At 42.9% G+C, this 14,663-nt stretch overlaps 1 long non-coding RNA gene across 1 annotated transcript; it reads right to left on the bottom strand.

Moving 5' to 3' along the window:
* Positions 1-1,033: 1,033 nt before the first annotated feature.
* On the bottom strand, positions 1,034-8,138 carry LOC115352195. Its single transcript, XR_005934071.1, has 5 exons — positions 7,931-8,138; positions 6,929-7,057; positions 4,135-5,672; positions 1,506-1,667; positions 1,034-1,310 (listed from the first exon to the last, which is right to left on the bottom strand). It is a non-coding gene; the product is annotated as an uncharacterized LOC115352195 (long non-coding RNA).
* Between the last annotated feature and the right edge of the window lie 6,525 nt (positions 8,139-14,663).

The raw sequence follows: 14,663 nt of genomic DNA, 5'->3' as shown, positions 1-14,663 counted from the left end.
CGGACATTGAACTGGACTTCTCAGCAGCTGCTATACATAAAGGTTGGCGATGGAAGGGATTGGAAATACAGGAACCTTTTTTAAACTCAAATTAAAGGAGGCTTTTTAAAAAAAAGACAAAAAACCTCCCAGACCTCATTATTTTAAAAAAATCCATCAGAAACGTAGTGGAAAATCTGTATTGCCTGCTGTTTAGTTAAACGGTTCCCGTCTTGTCATTAGCTGCTAGAACTTGGTTTATCAGAAGAACTGTGCATCTGTAAGAACAATTGCTTTCATATTAGTGCCCACAGGCTCCCAGCCAGGGACCTATGCTCTCCATCAATTTTTGACCATCTGTGTCCCCTTTCATGCTTTGGGTTTTTTTTCCCCTCCATTTTCTGAGCTTCAGGCTGACATTTGCTCTCTAGGATTAGGAGGTCGCCATCTTCATCACTCTGAGAGAATGGTTTTCATCCCAGAGTCTCCAAGCCCAGCTGCCAAAACTACCATGGCATTAGAATTGCTTGTGAAGGGATGCTGGGAGCTTTGAAGTCTCACTACTTTCAATGGGATGTAAGGATGCTTTACACCTCTGCTGGATGAGGCCGTATGAAACCATGGCTGCCTTCCTTGTTCTCTGCTGTTCCCTGCAAGGAGCCCTGGGTGAAGCATCTCCCACCTCAGGAACAGGACTAGCACTAAACTGGGTATCGGATTTGGGAGTGAAGCAGAAGTGGAATGTGAACGGACCCTGCAGAGGGAAGCTGAGTGGAAGAGAGAAGGTCTGAGGCAAGGACAGTGATCAAGGGCTGGTCTGTAGAACTGGAGTAAAGCAAGTTTCAGGTGACTTCTCCAGAACCCTTTGGCTGTTCTAGGTATCAGACATCTGGCTATCGTCTCTTGAAGCAGATTCATATGAGCACAGTTCCAGCAATATTCCCTCACTCGTGCACAATCTGCTGTCATCCTGCTGCCTCATGGCAGCATATTTGCCAGGCAGAGACCAGACAAGCAAGAACACTGGGAGAGTCAGCCATAAAGCCCACTTACCAGGTACTGCAGCCCGTGTTCCAGGGACTCCTTGAAACCATCCTGCTAACAGGCCAGCCACTGATGCAAACGAAATGTGTTTGCAGCTGAAGTCCAGTGAGCAGTGTCACAGCTTTCTTTTGGATGCAGGCTGAGGCTTGGCACGGCCAAACCTTTGAGAAATCGGTTTTCTTTTCTTTTTTTCCTTTACAAAGAGAATTTCAAAGTCTCTATGCATCTTCCTCTGCTTTCCGGCATAGCCAACGCCGCCTGCCATCCTCCTCTTTAAATCAGCACCCCTGTTGTCATTGCAGAGGTGCAGAGTCAAGACAGCAGGAGCACAAACCAGACAGATTGGGGTTAGCACCAGCTACAGTGGCTAAGTGGACTGACGGATGCTTTTAATAACCGCAAATGCTATTCTTGGTGCTGATGATTTAGCAGTTATCATAAGATACAGAGGGAATTAAAATGAATCTAAAGAGACTACTTACTTTTCATCTATGCCCGCCTGCTGCCCGCTGGCTTGGCTCTGGCTCATGCTATTACTGCAGGGACCTACCACTGCCTTTCAGCAAAGAATCAAAATCCACAATTGCTTGATTTAACAGCTGGAATATTGCAGCCTTCCTTCTGTACATGGTCATCCGAGGTCACTGAAAAACATTGCAAGGTTTTATGTTTTGATTTTTGTTTGGGCCGAGAATAAAATCTCCTCAGAAGCAAACACCACAAAACTCAGGTTGACCTTAGTTATGTCATTAGTTACTTGGTTAAATTGCATTTTTTTTAGTAACTCTGTTTGAGTATGTATGAATTTTTCAAACAAACAATGGGTTGCAGTGTTCCTTTTTAGTCAAGAGAGATTTTAAGGCCAATCATGAATGGTGGAGTAGCCCCTCTCCAGGTTTGGGTGAAAAGCACAAGGACACAATCCCCTTCACACAACTATGAACTGTCTGAGAGCCAGAGCCCTGGCTCCCTGACCACAATTCTAGCCTTCCTGGATGAAACTTGCTGCCCTCAGTGTTAGCAGTTGGTGTCTCCATAAAGATCCTCTAAGGCAGCAGAAATCCTTGCACTGAAAGGTTTCAGAAAGCAGAAACGTTGGGTCTTAGGAATCTGTGAGATTTTAATGTTTTTTTTCCCATCAGTTTTGAACAGCATGCATGGGTCCAGTAAATCTATTTCTACTCATGCTCTGAGCACTGCAGAAATACCCGTAAGGCCCTTGTCTAGGTGGCTAACAGTGCAGGTTCTTAAGCACGCACGGTACTACAGCAAAGACAAGCCAAAAAATGAGGTGGGGCCACAGATTCAAGAAATTAGGCAACTGCAAGAGAACAAATGCAAAGTGAGAGATTGACTAACTGCAGGATCAAAACAAGCACAGCTCTGAAGGCAGAAATAGTGCGTATTAAACGACAAGCGCAGCCAGAATAGGACAAACATTGCATCTCTGCTATTAACACCCGTCAGCATGCAGAATACTGCCTTGTAGGGGATCCCATTTCAGTGGCTCAGTAAATCCATCAGCTGATGCCCATCAGCAGTGGCACAGTAGCTGCCTGAGCTCACAGGGACCCCATTTGCAGGGTAACACACCCAGGTTTTGGTGAGCAAGGACCAAGCCATCGCTCAGCAGGGGCAGAACCCATCTGCCATCAGTCAGGGTGGCTTGGCTGGCAGATGGCACCACACCACCAGTTAAACACTATTGCCTTCAAGTGTGTGCTTGTAGCCTGCAGATGGGACTATCTGAGGGCAGACAGGTCAAAACTTGGCTACAACTGATTATTCCTTTAGATTTACCAGTGCTGGCTAACATGCACTAAAACTACAAGCTCCTGGGGAAAGTCAGGCATCAAAAGATCCATTAAAATAAAGCAGGTTAAAAGGTCATCTTTTTGCTTCACGGACAACTGAAAGGGGCAGGGAGAACCCAGCTTCCAGGCATTTACTATTGTATTTGTTCATTGCTCTCCAATAATTTGAATTTTTGCATTCATTAAATCAGCATTATCAATTCTCAACATTACCGCTTGCCTCATTTCCTCTCTCCTACAAGATCTCAATTTATTCCATTCAAATCCTCAGAGACAGCTTCCTGTGTCCCTCTTCTAACCCTCTTGAATGTTTAACTCTTCTTCTGGTACACCCCAAACCTCCCAAGGAGCAGGGGTCACAAGACTAGCTTCCCTGTGGATCCCCAGCCCTTACATCTCTGGATGGGGAAGGAACAGCCTATTCCCTGATCACCAGCCTGTGCTTTCCTTTGCCTCCTGGGTTAGCTTCTCCACCTGCAGCCCCCTGTGCCCTTTCCCCATGGCTTAGGCATGAAGTTGATCTCTCAGCTGTAATAAAGGGGAGTCAAGTTTTGCACAGCCTATGGACACAGCCCCACCTCCCCTCCACTGGGATATTCTGCCATTGTCTATTTTGAAAGAGAGGGGAAATTGTGTTTGGAACACTGAAAGCATCTTAAAAATGAGGTGACATTGTCGGTGCTGGTGCTTCCATGGCAACCTGCATTTGTTTCTCAGAGCTGTTTCATAATAATTAATACGCCACTTCCATTCACGTGGCCCATGTTCAGAGTGCACGGCACAGCCCCCACTGGGACTTTCCTGGGTCGCATGAAATATTTATACCAAAGAATCAGAGACAGAACTTTTCTGGTGTGTTCTGGCCACTGGGACAAAGCAGTGACACACAGACATCCCATCACCCCTTTGCTAGCGGGAACACATTTGCTGACAGTAGCTGGGCAGAGCCCGTAATGACATCCCTCCCACGCGATGACAGGGCAGCCAGAGAAGCCCCGGTCCTGTTGATCACACCAGACCAGAACAAGGCAGGGCTTGTTACACAGTCACAGCAACAAATCCAGGATTCTCCTCTTCATGCACTGGCAAATGCAAGGTGCCCTACCTTGCCACGCTGTGCTGACGTGTCTAGATGTGACCAAAAGTAAGGGGATTTGGAGAACTGCACCAGCAAAATCCTTAGGCACAGAGTAACTTGCATGTCTTGCGTTCCCTCCCTGCTGCACGCTCTGGGGGAGCGTTCAGCTGAACGTGGGAGGGCGCAGGAGAGAAGCAGATCAAAGATGCGGTCGCCTACCATCGCAGTAATAAAGACAAAGCTGCGAGCGGAGCCTGCAGATGTACTGTCTCTGGGCTGCGATCCTGCCAGATCCCACACATGAAGAAGCAGGCTCTCAGCTGGCAGAACCTGGATAGGGATTGCCAAAGAAATTCAGGTGCTGCAAGCTGTGGCTAGGAAAGATTTGGTAGGTGCTACTACATAGTCTTAGCTCCAGCAAGAAGCCAAGGGGGTTTCCTGCTCCAGCAACTCCAGTCTTTCAGGGGATACATAAAATCCAGTGATTAGACCCAATATAGCTATCAAATATCCAATGGCACTTTCACAGGAGGAGGGGGGTGAGCCCAGGGTCCTGGCTGAACTCCAGTTTAGATAAATTCTGCCAACCTTCATTCTTTCTGCGGCTCCAATTGGATACGGGATTTGGAGGCTTTTCTCTGCTGAGATATATTTCTGGCCCTTTTTCCTGCTGACTAGACTCTTAAAATAACACACACACAAAAAAGCCAAAAAACAACCAAACGCCCCCAAAACCCCCACCAACCCTTCGTGTGAAGCCTGGCCTGTAACCCACCAGCATCAGTCTGGGAATAAACTAGTCATCTTCATAGGCTCTGAAATGTACTTCACAAAGGCACTCACATATGAAGTCTGGGTAAGATATGTAAAGATCCACAAGTGTCGGACACTTCGTAAAGAGCCTGGTATAGCAGATGTGCAAGCCAAGAACTCTGCTTTCCCTTGTTGACCTTTCTTCTGCTGAGTGAAATGCTCAAATGGGGGATATTAAGTCATCAACAACAAGCGTAAACTAGGGTAGTGAAAGGGAGCGACCTCTCGCTGGAGCTGTGCCTTGGTATCATTTAAACAGGCTTGAGAGGCTTAATTGTAGGCTCTGGCAGAGTACAGACAGGCTGCTTCACCCCACGCTTGTGTAGTCACAGCTACGAGCAGGAACTGCCCCAGCTCCCGGAGTCACAGTCATTCACTGCCTAGCAGTGCTGGTGTAACTGAAACATTCCCATGTCCCTGCGAATTATAGTGAAAAGAGGGCTGATAAGTCTCAATTGGCTGAATATACAAACCCCCTGAAGTCCCAGACAGTGTGTGTTTGTTTTCTTGCTGCTGTGGCTCCTGTTGTCAGAATCTGTCAGGAGATTTCGCTCTGTATTTCACTACTATGGGAGCATGTGCAGCTTGGATTCAGCTCAATCCCCTTTAATCAGCTAATTTGAAGCTGCAAAGCAAGGGGCCAAAATCCCAGGAGACAGAAGCTGTTCCTTTGAGCTCGCCTATGAACATTTAAGAGGTTAATGAAGAGATCCCCAAAGCTGAAAAAATTGCATGGACAGTCCATGAAGTGCAAGAACTTTCCTCTATCAAAAGGTCAGAATTATTTCAGTTCCCTCCCACCTGATGACCTCTCACGATCCTTTATCAGACTGACAAGGCTTCTCCTGGTGCTACGTGTCACAGGAGACATCTCAGAAGTCCTCATCCTCTTCTTCCTGGGAACAGTGCTTTCATAGCAGAAACTTCCAAAGCCCTTGCCAGTTCTGAAACATAAAGCAGCAGCTTTTATTTCTTCATGTCAGCAACCACCCTTTCTGGCTCTGCTTTTACATACCAACTGCGTTGTTTACTATAAAGAAGGTTCTTACGTTGTGTCCCTTGTTCACTTGAGGTGTAGCTGCACCAAAGAGCATTTGGCTGCTCCCCTCGTTTTTGTTTCTGATTCTTCACCTCTGACAGAGACTCACCTCTTGATATTCCCCCTCTTACTACGCTTCCTTTTGCAAAACACACTAGTTTCATCCCTCTGATGAAGCAATGAGCTAGGGAGTGTCTACAGGGACTTGCAACATTAATGACTAAAACCCAGCAGCTACATGCAATGCTTTACTCAAAGAGGGTTTTGTTTTGTTTTAAATTGTAAAGTTAAACATCCATTCTCCTAACAACTACAGAATTTGGCAGCACTGTGGCAACACCCTTCCTACAAGGCTCTCGAGGGTTTTTCTCAAGGTTGTACATTATCATCCTCATTTTAAATAGGAGAAAAAGTTCAAAGCATAGACAGGTTAAATGCTTTGCCTGAAACCACAAAGAAACTGAGTAGCAGGGTTGGGAAAAACTGAGGTCTCTTCCCACCCTTAGTACTACCAACCATCATTTCAGGAAAATCAAAATGTTAAGCCAGATTCTTGATGTCCTTTCCAATTAACTTTCAGTAGAGGAAAATAGTCAAAGCACAGGATTTAGTATTGAAACACTGTCACAAGCTCTGGCTAGCCTGCAGTTAACTTGCCCCTACGAGATCGGATCAGAAAGGCTCAGCAGCGTGCCTTAGACCTAGAATTAATAGAGAAGCTCGTTCTTCAGCTGGAGCAATGGGATGCCCATCTCTTTTGGGGAAGATACCTGCTGGTGCCCTTCAGTTCAATTACACCTAAAGATTGTATATGGGCAACCGCACACAGAGGTTTCAGGATGACACCCTTCACCCCAGCCGCACACCAGGCTGAGTTTTTGCAGCACAGATTTTTGCTAGACATGTCTGATCGCACGTCATTTCAGTACAGATTATGGGCGTAAAAACATAGCATCCGCTCATTTCCTTTGCCTATCTGCCGTGTGTTAATTGAGCTCTCAGGAAACCGTGCAGTGCAGTCCTTTGGGCTGCAGAACACTACAAACCACCCTCAGCCCGAGGTTCATTTTCAGGTAGGGATACAGAATTAGGTGCCCATGCCTCATTCTAGGAAGCACAGTAACAGATGTTAATTTCTCCCACTTAATTAAAAAGGGTGACCTTTTGGGTTGCAGCTGTCCTATGGCAAAACAGCTCTTCCTCCAAGCTTGTTGTTTAGGATGATCAGGCGGAGTGTAGTAGAGAGCACCAGTGCATATCATGAAGAGGCAGTAATTGTGCTTTCACCTGCTATTACAGAGACAGGTTTCCTACTCAGGCTTGCAGATGACCTTCTCCAATCAAACATTAACTTTGCAGCAAACAATCATTAGGGAGCATTTGCAAGCTTTAATAATTAACACTTTTATTAATCCACTGACTCCACTTCAAGCAACAGGTCTCTCCAAAATTAATTCTCATGCCATTTAGAGGAGAAAGAAATGCATACCATTTCAAGGCAGAGAAGGAAGAAGGTATTTAGATTCCACTGCACTTTCTAAAGGTACTGGATCTGCTCCTAGAACTGTAATTATGCAACTTATTAACTGAACTGCCAAACATAAGGCTAAGTAATTTTCAAAGCCTGGGCTTTGAGAAATAGTATTACTGGCAGCCATGCAATCCAAAATCCAATCAAGACAGACCGCAAACTTTCAACAGGCTGAAACTCCATCAGCTGCTCGTTGGCTGCAAAAAGCAAGGGAGATGAAGAAAGAGGTCCAGCTAAGCAAATTAACTCCTTTAGAATAAGGGACCTGCTTCTCTAGAGAGCCAAGAAATGAGTGGAGGGAGATGTACATCTTCAGAGCTGTACTGCATAGAAAGCCCAGCTGGGAGGGAATAACTTCTACCTGTCAAGCAAGATAGCTCAGCTCAGCAATTGCTTTGGCTTGTGAGACTTTGCAGTTGTGCTGAGAGCCCCAGGAATTTTAAAGGTCAAAAAAAAGCAAAAGGGACCCCAAAGCATGCTGCTGCTTAGCTGCCAGTGATGATTTTGAATCCCTGTCCAATAGCTCTTTTAAGTGCTATCACAGAACAAATAAAGTTGCTGTTTCACAAGCTCACTAGAAAGTCAACCAGATCAGATACACAAGCTGGGAAGAACTCAACAGTATTTCTTACCTTTACTTTTTTTGCTTCCTCTGATCACCATCTATTTAAGAGCAGGGCAGGCACCTGGCCGGCGCAACTGAAATACAAAGAAATTGCAAAGCAAACTCAGATAAGGGCAGAAGGGAATCAGTTAAGTGTTGGTTAATGTAACTACTATTAAACATGCAATGCTGAAAAAAAATAAGGAGGAAGTGCTGAAAAGATTCTCCTGTTTAATCCTTCTCCCTCCTATGTTTCCCCGTTGTCTCGCCAGATCAGTTTCTATGGGGCAAGAAGCTGCCTTACCATTTTTCAGTTAAAACCCCCTTTTTGCAGCTAGTCACAGTGACAGCGCTCAGAGCACAACCTAGTCTTGCTCAGGGCTTTGCAGAGCTCTGCTTGAACCACCAGATAATGCTCCTTTTTGAGCAGCTTCATACATGTGGGATAATTGAACAGGCTCCCTCTGCAGTGAATAACTCTTGCCTTTGTGTTTGAATACTTGAGGAGCGTTTTGACTTTCCAAGTATTGCTGCCGTTTAGAAACACAGCGTGAGAATCAGACTGTTAATGCGTTACTTTGTGCCATAATATGTAGTAAAACTCATGGTTTCAGTTCCTCCAGCTTCTCCCGTCAATGCCTAAGTGGGGGTCCTGCTGTTCTCCATCGCATTACTACGTTTCCCTCCTTTTTTCTTTAGCTATGGTAAATCAGAAACAAATTAAAAAAAGAGGGACCAGAAGATATCAGAGTCTTTTGTTAAAAATATGCATATATTTAAGTTTTCCTTTTATTGTTACTAAAGTTTTGCTGCTGTGGGCAAGATAAGACGTAGGAGGAAGCCAAATATTTTACAAAATATCTGCCAGAGAAATTCCTACCTGTAAACTATTACATGCACCCGCTGCATTCCTCTGTGTCTGAGCCCAGTGAAGTCCACCTCAGAAATACTGAATATTTTAATAATGCTCTAAACTTTTAAAGCAGCAATAAACATGGAGTGAGCTTTAAAATATTTCCCTGAGAAACCAAGAAACAAAAATCCCATTTTACAGATGGGTAAGCAAGTAGAGAGAAGTTAAACAATTCCCTCCGGGATACATACTCATCATGAGAAAGATGGTATTGAAGTTACAACGATTCCGGTTTCTTGGCATCATTCAAAACTGGCCATGACCCTCTACAGCCCAATATACAAAATAAAGTTTTTGTAGCAAATCAGAGCAGATGAGGTACTTCACAAGCAAAGCACAAATGACAAGACTTACTGTCTGAGAAAGAATAACGCTAATTTATTTTCAGCCAAGCCTTTTTGTCTTAACAAGTACAACTCAGTTTGTTCTAAATAGGCTTTAACACAAAGTAGTTCCACAAACACACTAACTTGCAGTATCTGCAGTCCTATGGATATGGGTCTCCCGATTAACTATAAAGCCTAAAAAGACTCGACCTCTATGCAGAGATCTTCCTGCAGCAGCTAACAGTCTCCCCCTCCTCTCCTCAACTGCCTGTTTTCTCAAAGGTTGCAGGAAGTTGTATATCCTTAGCATTGCTGATTTGCTGCCAATTTTAACTGAAATTAGCAAACCGATTTCAAAATAAAGCTGAAACAGACAGACAGACACCCAGCCATTTACTTATACTTCCATATGAAGACCAAGTAAAAGAGAGTGGGAAATATACTTTCAAATTTTTGTATTAGAGCCACAAAATTAAGAGTATCAGGCTTTACCAGCCTGCACCTGTAAGGCACAGTTACTGGCACTCTGAAATGTAAGTTAAAAAGATGACCTGTAATGTATTGAAATTGTTTTTACGTAGTGACAAAAAAATAGGTGAATGATACTCAACTAAATTCAGCAAATTCAAACAGTCATCTGGAAAAAAACGTGTTCTTGCAAAACATTAAAGGAATCATTTATACCTGGTAAGCCAGGTGTCCACTGATGGAAAGAGCCTTAAGGTCGCACTTTGCTGTGAGTGGGTTTGAAAAGTTGTGCTAATGATATGTAAAAATGCCATTATGAAAGGGCAGGTCCATTTTTATACTCTGCACTCACATTGATATACCGACTCCTTGGAGCAGCGGACGTGAATCTTTAGATGTAGCAGCAGTTTAAGCCTGAATTGCTAGGTCTTATTCAAGTTGCCAGGTCTGCCAAGGGCTTAAACCTGCCGAAATTCACACAGCAAGATGAGTTTTGCAAAGAGCTCAGTTTCTATCCGGGCACCAGAATATGCACTGAGCTCCTCTGCAAACCTGGCCCCAGCAGAGCGGTCTTTGAGGCAGTGGAGGAAGGGAAGCAAACCCAGCATACTTGCATCTTGCTAGCCAAGTTGTAAAACAGGAACGCTGCTGTGCTGCTTGTTTGATTGATTTCTCCCTCTTCTTCTGCAAGTCCACTCAGGCTCTGAGCACTTCAGGGCAGAAAGCCCCCTCATTGTCTGTATATGTCTAACACAAGGCACAAATGCTCCGAGTTTGGTCCAGACTTGTAAGCGCTACTTATAGATTACTAACATAAGTAGTAAAAACGGAGTTAATAACTAAATGGAAGGGGGAGGGGGAAAAACGGTGTCCTGGTTTTGGCTGGGATAGAGTTAATTTTCATTCTAGTAGCTGGTCTAGTGTTATGTTTTGGATTTAGCATGAGAATAGCCTTGATAACACACTGATGTTTTCAGTTGTTGCTAAGTAGTGCTTATACTAAGACAAGGATTTTTCAGCTTCTCATGCCCAGCCAGCAAGAAGGCTGGAGGGGCACAAGGAGTTGGGAGGGGACACAGCCAGGACAGCTGACCCAACCTGGCCAAAGGGGTATTCCATACCGTGTGACATCATGCCCAGTATATAAACTGGGAGGAGTTGGCCTGGTGGGATCACTGCTTGGGAACTAACTGGGCATAGGTCAGCAAGTGGTGAGCAATTGCATTGTGCATCACTTGTTTTGTATATTCCAATCCTTTTATTATTATTATTATTATTAATTAGTTTCTTCTTTTCTGTTCTATTAAACTGTTCTTATCTCAGCCCATGAGTTCTACGTTTTTCCTTCCGATTCTCTCCCCCATGCCACTGGGTGGGGGGGAAGTGAGTGAGCGGCTGCGTGGGGCTCAGTTGCTGGCTGGGGTTAAACCACGACAAGGCAAAACAAATTCATTCCATAATCCTCTTCATCTTCTTCAAAGAATAACCTCCCAGCCACCGGCCCGCCCAGTCCTGCTGTACAGCTGCATGGCAATACACGCTGTACACACCAGACAATGAGACACAGCACAGAGTTTAGAGGAGCCAGTGTGGAGAATTGCATTTAAATTAGGAAGTCAAAGGAATGAGCTAATGAAGGTCAACTCCACAACAACAGGGCATTAATGGGACATCTTACAGCACTGGTGTGGTTTCTCCCTGCCCCATGTTAAAATTTGTCTAAGGTTAAAAAAGAATATTTGTAAACATAGAGTATTTTTAATGTAGTGACTTTTGATGCTGGTAATCTTTTACTATAAATTGAACTTCAATGAGAAGAATTATTCTCAACAGAAATCTAAACCAGCTCCTCCGTACAAGTCAAGATACATGCTGTACCCCTTTGCAAATAGAGGAGAGTTTCAGCAACTTGTTTTTAGCCCTAAGATCTGGTTTTTATACCAGATCATAAACTAGGCTTTGGGCCAGGACTAAATGTTTTTCACCTGCATTTCTAAATAATACCTTTCATTTATGGGAGGTGACAATTCTGCACTTTTGGATAGCAAAGACATAATGGCTTGTAGGATATCATGACTAGCCATGGATCTTTGAAAGGTATTTAAGCTGTAATGTCAGTGTTCCTGAGAAAAAAGAGTTACTGGCAAGCTGCAGCTGAAGCAGGCAGACACCCTGCTGCAAAGGCAGTTCAGCAGGTAAGTACCATCACCACAGACAGAAGATGGGTAAAATACTCTAGGCGTATACAGTGTGGAAACTTTGCTGTATTTGCATCAAACTTCAACCAAGGATCTATATTGCTTTGGTTTCTGCATCAGAAAGGCTTCTGGATATGGAGAATAAAGCAAAGCCTTTTTTCTTCCCTTTCTTTGAATCTCTATATCGTCTCACATAGAGAAAATGTTTGCATATTGATTATACTTTTATTATCACACAAATCCATGTATTTCTGAGCTCTCTGGGCTTCCCAAGATGAATTTCCTATTCCTTCACATAACGGAAAGACTATGAAATAACATTCAGATGTCTGTTTAAAAAGAAATGGAATTTTTTCCAGTATGCTGGTGACTGAGTAATGTTCATGATTTGCTCTCTAAGCAGGGCCAGGCTCACCCTGGGCATCCTGGGCCCTCTCGTGGCTGTTTTGCAGAGGACACAAAGTACTTTTCCTTTTAGTAAGTTTTCACTTTCAGAAAACTCCAAGACATGTTCTCTTCGGGCCCTCCAGATCTCAAATATTGTCATTGAAAACTGCTATGAACCACAACATTTAGTTTCAGATCCAAATTTACTTGGGATTTAGGAGTATTTGAATTTTTTTTTCTTCAAGCTAATCGCCAGTAAAAGACTACTTCACTTCTCATCTTTTTTCCCCATCAAAACAGTTTAATATTTTAAAACTTAAGTCTCTAAGGATGGCATATGATTTGGTTTCTTTAAAGATGCAGGGCCCTGCTGCCCTCCAAAGAGCCTCAGGGGCTTTGCAGATGGAAATGCATTCCCATGGGTAATGGAGGCACTCTATATAATCGTTTTGGTTTGCTTTTTGATACACGGGACTAAAAGCAGATGAAGCATAAATCTTCTCATGATAAAAATTTCTTGCAATTATTCTATATGGCAGTTAATTCATAGAGAGGCCTAAGAAAAAAAAATCCTAAGCATATTTAAAAAAAAAAAAAGAAATTGCAGGTAAACAGATGGTTTTAAGTGACAACACACCTGAAGAAGTTACAAAAAATAGAGATACTGCCTAAAAAGATCATCAAGAGACCAAATTGTTTAGTCAAGGTTAATGAAAGTTAGGATATAGTGGCAAATGTATGAGGAAACAGATCAGATTAAGTGAGCAATTATGGAGATAAAGATTGTAAAATGCTGGTTATTTCAATCTTGTAAGAATCCCTTGGTTTTAGCACCATCTTAAATTGTCTTTAAAATGCTTGTCATGCATTTTGCATAAGGAATGTTTCAATCAGACTTTGAATGGAATGGCTTGAAAGCAAAGGATAAGAAAATTCACCTGAAGCTGACACTTGGTTTATGATCAGGGTACTGCATTACAGCTGTGTTTGTTAGGAAAAGGAAATTGTTAAGCTAATGCTTTAGGGTAGAGCAAGAAAAAGCTGCATTTTCCCACAAAAAAATGTACTACTCCTGGAGCATTTCCAGAAACATAAAGAGAGCAGGCTACACTTTCACTAACTGCCACTACTATTTTATTATAATCAAACCATTATTGTTCATACCAGCTAAATTTTGATGGGAAATAATTTCTTGTTAATTACGTAAGACATATAGTTTAAAGTTTTTCATTGTAAGCAGTAAAACCCAGTATTTTCTGAACCTGACAACATGCTCTAGAACAGCATAATTACCACTCAGAGATATTATAGGTAAATGAGCCACTTACATTTGAACTTGATTGAAATGGATTCTTGCCCTTTTTTTCTGCCTATTCTCCTTTATTAGAAATGCTTTAGTCAAATGCTTGTGTATTATTTTAGTACATCATAGAAGCTGATTCAATTAAGATACTGTGGCATCTCAGATTTCATTTTTATAATCTATTATGTATTAACTTGCTGAAGGTCTATTTCTGACCTTGACTTCCAAATTGCAATACAAGAAAAGGAAGTGTCCAGTAGTAAAGAAACACATCCCCCACTGCACACTAAGTCCTATGTATTTAATAACCATTGAGCTTATGACTGTGACTTGTACGTTTTAAAAAAAACACAAACCAACAAAAAACAAAACCCCAGCAACTTAACTGCTGCAGACGATCAAGCTGCTGCACTACAGTGGTGCCCAGTGCCAGTAGTACACAAACCTGTTTGGATGAGGTCAAATGCAGACTTTGGGTTAGGCTCTCCTTCCACTCTCCGATGCTAATCTCGGGAACAGTCTTATTCTCAATAGCAGGCACTATCGGTAAAGGAAAAGGGTTAAACTTTTTCATGGAGCATTTTCTATCAAATGCTATTGGAAGGAGTCTGATTTTTATTTTGAAGTGCAAAAAAATCCATCTGTTGCATACAAATGTCATCAATAACAACATATTCAGAGCAGCCAGCTCCTGGACACAATAACGGCAGGATTGGGAAATGCTGAAAGGCACGCTTCTTTTCGTCTAAGACACTGTCTTGGAGCCAGTTACTCTAGTGTGCAATTCCAGTGTGCTTAAGGCAACGCTGGGATAAGCAAACAAATTCCAAATCTGATTTAACAATTAAGAAATAAAAAGGAAAAACAAACCACAAGCTTGTTCTGCTTAAACACTTCAGAGGAAATAGCTACTTTAAGGTAGATGGAAGTTCACCTGCTTTCCTGCGCTCAAGTTGGTATCTCCAGCTTCATTTCCAGCTGGCCACAGAGGACATTTCAGTCAAAGCAGCAATTTTTTTTTACTTTCTGGAAGTTATTTGATGAAGCAAGACCGAGTTCAATACATGCATTGAAGCCCTCCCTTCCCCATCACCATGAAATATACCAAGAAAGGGGAGCTAGTTCATCTTAGCACAGTTAGAGAATAGATTCTATGAATAAAGGAG

Source organism: Aquila chrysaetos, chromosome 16 (genome assembly GCF_900496995.4).
Source record: "Aquila chrysaetos chrysaetos chromosome 16, bAquChr1.4, whole genome shotgun sequence".
Lineage (NCBI taxonomy): Eukaryota > Metazoa > Chordata > Aves > Accipitriformes > Accipitridae > Aquila > Aquila chrysaetos.
Note: the sequence above shows the minus strand (reverse complement) of the source record. Positions and strands in the feature narration are given on the sequence as shown.